We start from the raw sequence: 6,757 nt of genomic DNA on the forward strand, positions 1-6,757 counted from the left end.
GTAATTGTTTCGGCTTCAGATCACCCCAGAAGCCTCTTCCCGCTGTGACCTTGGGTGATCAGGGGAAAAGAGAAAGAAGGACGCCGATGTCGCTGGGTTGCCCATGTCTAGGGCTTCTTGGCCGTGCCCCTGCCTCCTGCTTCCCCTCCCTGAGTTCGTGGCATCGCCCTCGCCAGCCCGGACCCAAGCGCGCAGCGGCTTTGCGGCATCTGCCACCCCGCAAAGGGAGCTCGGGTCATACACACACCCCCTACTTTTGTTCCTGGGCCGGCTGGGAACTACTGCGCCCCACCGCAGTGTACGGCTGCCCCCGGAAATTTTTTAGAGCTGCTTTCGGCGCACTGTTGCCAGGAATACATTGCAAGGAGCCTCGCTTGTCCTTTGCCGGGGGATCAAAAGGGAGAATTAGAAAACAGGGTTGAGCTAGAGATGAGAGGGAGCCAAGGGACCACTACTGTCTTTGGATGGACACGTATTCCGATATATGCTGAGCAAGATAGCTGCATGAAAGATCGTCCCATGACTGTATCCTCTTAAAGTCTAGCCGTTTTAATGCGCGGGGTTTAGGCTATCTTGGAAGGGAGAGGATAAATGAATGGATTGTATATATGCATTCATTTATCACTGAGCATTTTCTACAACCCTAGGTATGGACGAGATTTAAAAAAAAAAAGTGAAGTTCCTCAAGAACCTTAAAAATGTGGCAGAAGAAATAAACCCCAAAACACAAAAGCCCCAAACTCAAAACTATTATATATGGCAGAAGAGTGGAATTGCCGCTATACAGTCCATAGAAGGCCTTCTTAGAAGAGGGAGACTGAACTGGGCCTTGAGAGCCAGCTAGGATTTCAACAGTTGGAGATGGCAATCACTTAGAACTTGGAAGAGTTCTTAGGTGACCTCAGAGGTCATCTAAAGCCAACCCTCACATCTTAGAGATAAAGAAACTTAAGGTGAAAAACCAAGGTGATTACATAGGACTTGAAGAGAACTTGAAAATCATCTAGGCCAGGGATTTTCAAAGAGGGGAATCCTTGAGATCAAAACTATTTTCATGATAACACTAAGGTGTTTTGGTTTCTAATATGGCAAATAGCAATAGATAGAAGTTATAGTTTCTTAAAAAAAAAAAGCTCTTTAACACATCCTCAATAATTTTTAATAGTGTAAAGGGTTCCTAAGGCCAAAAAGTTTTTAAAAAGTCTAAGCTAGTAGTCCAACCCTCTCAGGTCATCCATCCATGAGAGAAAACTGAGATAAAGAACAATTAAACACTTGCCCTTTATGGGTGATAAATGGGTGACATGGGAGACACTGGCACGGGACCACCCAGCATGGCATGCCCTCATCAGAGAAGGTGTGGGTGCTCTATAAGCAAAGCAGAATTAAAGTAGCTCAAAAGAAACTCATGTGCAAATTTAGAAAATCCACCCCAAATGTTCACATGGACTATTTGTGCCCGACCTGTGGTAGAACATTCCAAGCTCATATTGGCCTGATCAGCCACAGTCAGACAATAACTTGACTTTAGCTTAGCGATGTCATTTTGGTCCTCTTCAAGAATGAAGGACAACTACCAAATGGGTGAAGCAGGATTTGAACCTAGGCCCTCTGACTCTGTGCTAATCAATGGAATAAAACCCAAGGTATTATCAGTTCAGGAAGCTATTCAGTTATAAACAACTAAAATGTTAAACTTTTCAAAAGGGGATAGATGTAGTGTTTATAAATAATAACAATAAACAACCTGGAAAAACCTACACAACATAATGCTGAGTGAGCGGAGCAGAGCCAGGAGAACCTTGCACACAACCACAGATATATGGATTCCGTGAGGACCAACCCCGACATACTTCGCTCTTCTCAGCAACACAAGGTGCAAGGACAACTCCAGGGGACTCACGATGGAGAATGCTATCTTCATCCAGAGAAAGAACTATGAAGTTTGAATACAGATTGAGGCGCACTACATGCTCGCTTTTTTTGCTTCTCTTTTGTTTTTGTTTTTGGGTTTTTTTTTTGTTTTTTTTTTGGGGGGGGGGTTTGGTTCTGTTTCTTCTTTCTCAGTCATTCCATTGGTCATAATTCTTCTCCACAACTTGACTAGTGTATAAATTAATTCAATGCGAAGTTATACATGGTAGTTATATGAGATTCCAGGCCGTCTTGGGGAGGGAGGGGGGAGGGAGGGGAGAAAATCTGGAACTCAAAACTATGTAGAACTGTGTGTGGTAAACTAAAAATAAATAAATTAAAAAAAATAAATTAGATAAACGTTAAATAAATAAATAATAACAATAAATGGCACAGCCTGTATCACCAACCCAAAAAAATACAACTACTCTCTTGTGAAAAAGTGAAAAATTTTAAAAATTAAAAAAAATTCTATAAGAATCAGTTGTCAATATTGTTATTAACATTAGAATGAAAGAGAATTGAGCTTGCAGCTTGAGTTCTGAATCTCTGTTCCGGGAAAGTGTCTGAGATGAAAGGACCCCTCAATATCCCTATTCTTTTACCAACAATTTCTTCCTAAATCAGTTTCTCCTCCATTCCACTTATAGTGGAAGCCACAGATTCAACAAGATGGACAGACTCCTGGGAGTGCTCCTAAAAATGAGGACAAAACCTAATTAAATGCACATTTCAGAAGGTCTATATTAATCAGCTCTTCGAGATACTTAGAAATAGTTACAAACAATAATGTGCCAGTTGTGTCTTGTTCTTTTAAAAATATAAATTTTGTGAATGGAAGAAATCACACAGAAACCTTCAAATAAGCCCAGATATCAAGTAGAGAACTTGATGAACTTGATGATGGTCTGATAACAATAACACGGGTTTCTGTAGTGCTTTAAGATACACAAAGCACTTTCCTCATATTAACATCATAATTGGAGATTTGTGTGGTTTATGGCCTTCCTCCAGGGCATCTGATCACGTTCTAATTGAGACTAGGATGGACCTAAAGAGACTTAGGGCCAACAAATCTGGCCAATGTGTTGGCCTTGGGGCTTGTGCATCCAGCAAGTCACAGATACTTAGTAAATTGATACTCTGAGTGAGAAAATGAGGCTTAATGTTATCACATATATAGGATCACATCAACACTGACGTTCCAAATTCTTAGATCAGGGGTTTTCAACCTCAGGTCCACAGACAGATTTCAGTGGGTACATGAACTTGGATGGGAAAGAAATTATATCTTTTTAAGTATCATCAAACCGAAATTTAGCATTTTCTTCAATTTTTTGAAGACAGACTTTCAGGAGTACATAGGCTCCACCAAAAGTCAAAGGAGTCTGTCTATTCCACAGAAAAAGTTAAGAACCCCTGCCTTCGATAAACAAAGGTTTGCCTTGATTCTTGTTAGCAACATTCTCAGATCATAGCTAACTTGTGTAGCTAACTATATTAGTGTATAATAGAAAGAGTACAAGATTTGCATGTATAGCAGATTGCACACCATTTTGGGGAGGGAGGAAGGAAGGGAGGGAGAAAAAAATTTGGCACTCAAAATCTTATAAAAGGAAATGTTGAAAAAAAAAAAGAAAGTACAAGATTTAGAGATAAGTTTCTATTTTTTTACTTTTTTTTTTTTAGAGGAGGGAAAGCAGGGTAATTGGGGGTAAGTGACTTACCCAAGGTCACGCAGCTAGTGAGTGTGTCAAGTGTCTGGATGCTGGATTTGAAGAGGCTGGATTTGAACTCAGGTCCTTCTGACTCCAGGGCCAGTGCTCTACTCACTGCACCACCTAGCTGCCCCTCATGTTTTTATTTTGCTATTTACTACCTATATGTCCTTGGGTATATCATTTTTCCTTCTTTAAGCCCCATTTTATTCATCTGTAAAATTAATGGGTTCAGAAGGAGAAATAACCAAAACTTCAACACCATATAATTATAATAACCAAGTTTGGCACTAAAGAAAAGATGAGTAAATGCATTTTCCTTATTTGTAGATGTATAGGGAGGAGGTGTCCATGGGTGTGGAATATTGCCTATAATATGGTTTTTTATGTATTGATCGGTTTCCTTAACTTTAAAAATTTTCTTCATCTGTGGAAAAATAGGTATAGTAATGTACTATTAGTATGGTTGTAAACTGGTCTAACCATTCTGGAAAACAATCTGGAACTGTGCCCAAAGGGCTATAAAATTGTGTATACCCTTCAACCCAGCAATACTACTACTAAGTTTGTATCCCAAAGAGATGAGAGAAAAGGGAAAAGGACACAAATATTATAGAGCTCTTTTTGTGATGGCAAAGAATTGGAAATTGAGGGGATGCCCATCAACTAGGGAATGACTGAACAAGTTGTAGTATGTGATTGTGATGGAATACTATTGTGTTATAAGAAAGGAGGGAGCAGGATGGTCTCAGAAAAACCTGGGAAGATTTATATGAACTAAAACAAAGTGAAGAGAACAGGAGAACATTGTACACAGTAACAGCAATATTGTAACAATGATCAAATGTGAAAGACAGCTACTCTGATCGATACGATGTTGCAAAACAATTTCAAAGGACCCATGATGAAAAATACTATCCACTTCCAGAGAGAGAACTGATGAAGTCTGAGTGCAGATTGAAACACACTTTTTTTTCACTTTCTGTACAATTTTTGCTTTTAATAAAAAAAAGGTTGTTGAGTTTTTTGGGGTTGGGGTTTTTTGCAACATGGCTAATATGATTCGCATGACTTCATTTGTATAACTGATATCATATTACTTGCCTTTTCAATGGTTGGAGGAGTGGGAAAGAGGGAGAGAATTTGGAACTAGAGTGCTCTAAAAAAAATGCATTACTGAAAATTTTAAATAATAAAGATCCAGAATAAGGGGAATGATAGTATTATTTTAAACTGTTGTGGCTGTAGCATAGCTAGAGTGTTGTGTCTGATTCTGGAACTGTCAGTTTGAAAGGACATTAATAAACTGGAATGCATCCAGAAGGGTGACCGGGATCATAAAGGGGTGAGAGATGGGGAGGCAATGCCATACAGGAATCTATGGAAGGAAATAGAAAGGTTTGCCTAAAGAAGGGTGAGAATCTGATATAGTTGTCTCCCCAGCAACATTTCTGAACAGCTGATGACAGTAATGGTGTCAGAAAATGAAGGCAGACTATATTTGAAAAAAGGAGATGTAAGGTTCTACAAGGAGCCGGACAGAAAATCTATGCCATACTTAACAATTTCAGGACTCTAGTAAAAGGACTTGTAGAAGCTGTTACCCCCTTTCCTTGTCACATGTGCTTTTAAGTGGTGAGAACACTCCTTGCTAAGCCCACTTTTCCCTGGACCCTGTATATTCTTGTGGGAGAGTGTGTTACCAACTTTGGGGGAGGTGTTTTGTACCAATTATACTACTATAGTAAATACCCATTGCTAAAAAATAATTAAGTCTGGATAATTAATTGACATTAACTGATAATCATGGGAGGAAGGCCTGGGGAGGGGGCTCATAAGCTATAGCATTAGAAAGAATGAAAGAACATCCTCTCAACCCCCTTGGGGTTACCCCTAGAACATGGAGGAGATTAGTAGCCACACCTTGGGGACCTATCTTGTCAGTGGGAGTTAAGAGAATCACTCTAGAGAGACTACCACCATCCTTCCACCCAGGCTCACAACCTAGGGGTCATCCTTGACTCCTTGCTCCCACTCCCCATATGCAATCTCTTGCTAAGGCCTGTCAATTTTATATTTGTAACGTCTCACAAATACACCCTTTCTTTCTTCTGATGCTGCTACCACCCTGGTGTAAGCCTTCATCACCTAGAAGCTGGGTCTTTGTCCTTGATCACTGCTATAGTCTGCTAGTTGGTCTACTTACCCATAAATCTCTACCCCAGTTCATCTTCTACTAAACTTTCAATGTGATCTTCCTTAAGCACAAGTCTGACTATGTCACCACCCACTCAATAAAATCCAACAGCTCTGTATCACCTCCAGGATCAAATTTAATAAAATCCTTGTGTTCAAACCCCTTCATAACCTACCTTTCCAGTCTTCATACACATTACACCCCTCCACACACTCTGCAATCCAGTGACAAGGGTACTTTTTCTGGCTGTCCTCTATGCCTGGAAGTATCTCCTCCTTATCTGCACCTCCTGGCTTCTCTGAACTCCTGCCAGTCCTAGTATTTGGTTGCCCAGAGCAGTTCATCAGTATTGTACCTCAGTTTCATGATGGCATACTTGCCCTGGTTCTATAGGAAGCCTTTACCAACCCCTCTTAATTCTAACGCCCTCCCTCTGTTGACTATCTCCAATTTATCCTGTGTTGAGCTTGATTGTACATAGTTGTTTGTATATCGCCTCCCCCACTAAACTCCCCCATGAGTCCCTTGAGAGCAAGGACTTTTACTGTTTTTTGTATCTCTAGCACTTAGCTCACTGTCTGACACATAGTAGACACTTGAGAAATATTTATTGTCTAACCTAACATCAATAGAAGGGAAATTTTTCTAATAATCAGAGACCCAAAGATGAAACAGGCAAGGGACTGAAATCACCTTTAGTCAATGAATTATTGCTCAGGTAGAATTTGGACTCAGTGACTTCTGCGGCCCCTTCAAACCCTAAGATTCTATGATTCTATGTGAGAGAGAAAACTTTAGACCGATACTTCTCAGGCATGGCAGAGCCGAAAGAGCTCATGGGGGTTGGACTAAATGACCTCTGAGGTTCTATCCAATTCTGCAGTAGAAAGGGGCCATCATCATTTTATAAGGTCTATTATATAAAAAA

Source organism: Trichosurus vulpecula, chromosome 9 (assembly GCF_011100635.1).
Source record: "Trichosurus vulpecula isolate mTriVul1 chromosome 9, mTriVul1.pri, whole genome shotgun sequence".
In the NCBI taxonomy this organism is placed as follows: domain Eukaryota; kingdom Metazoa; phylum Chordata; class Mammalia; order Diprotodontia; family Phalangeridae; genus Trichosurus; species Trichosurus vulpecula.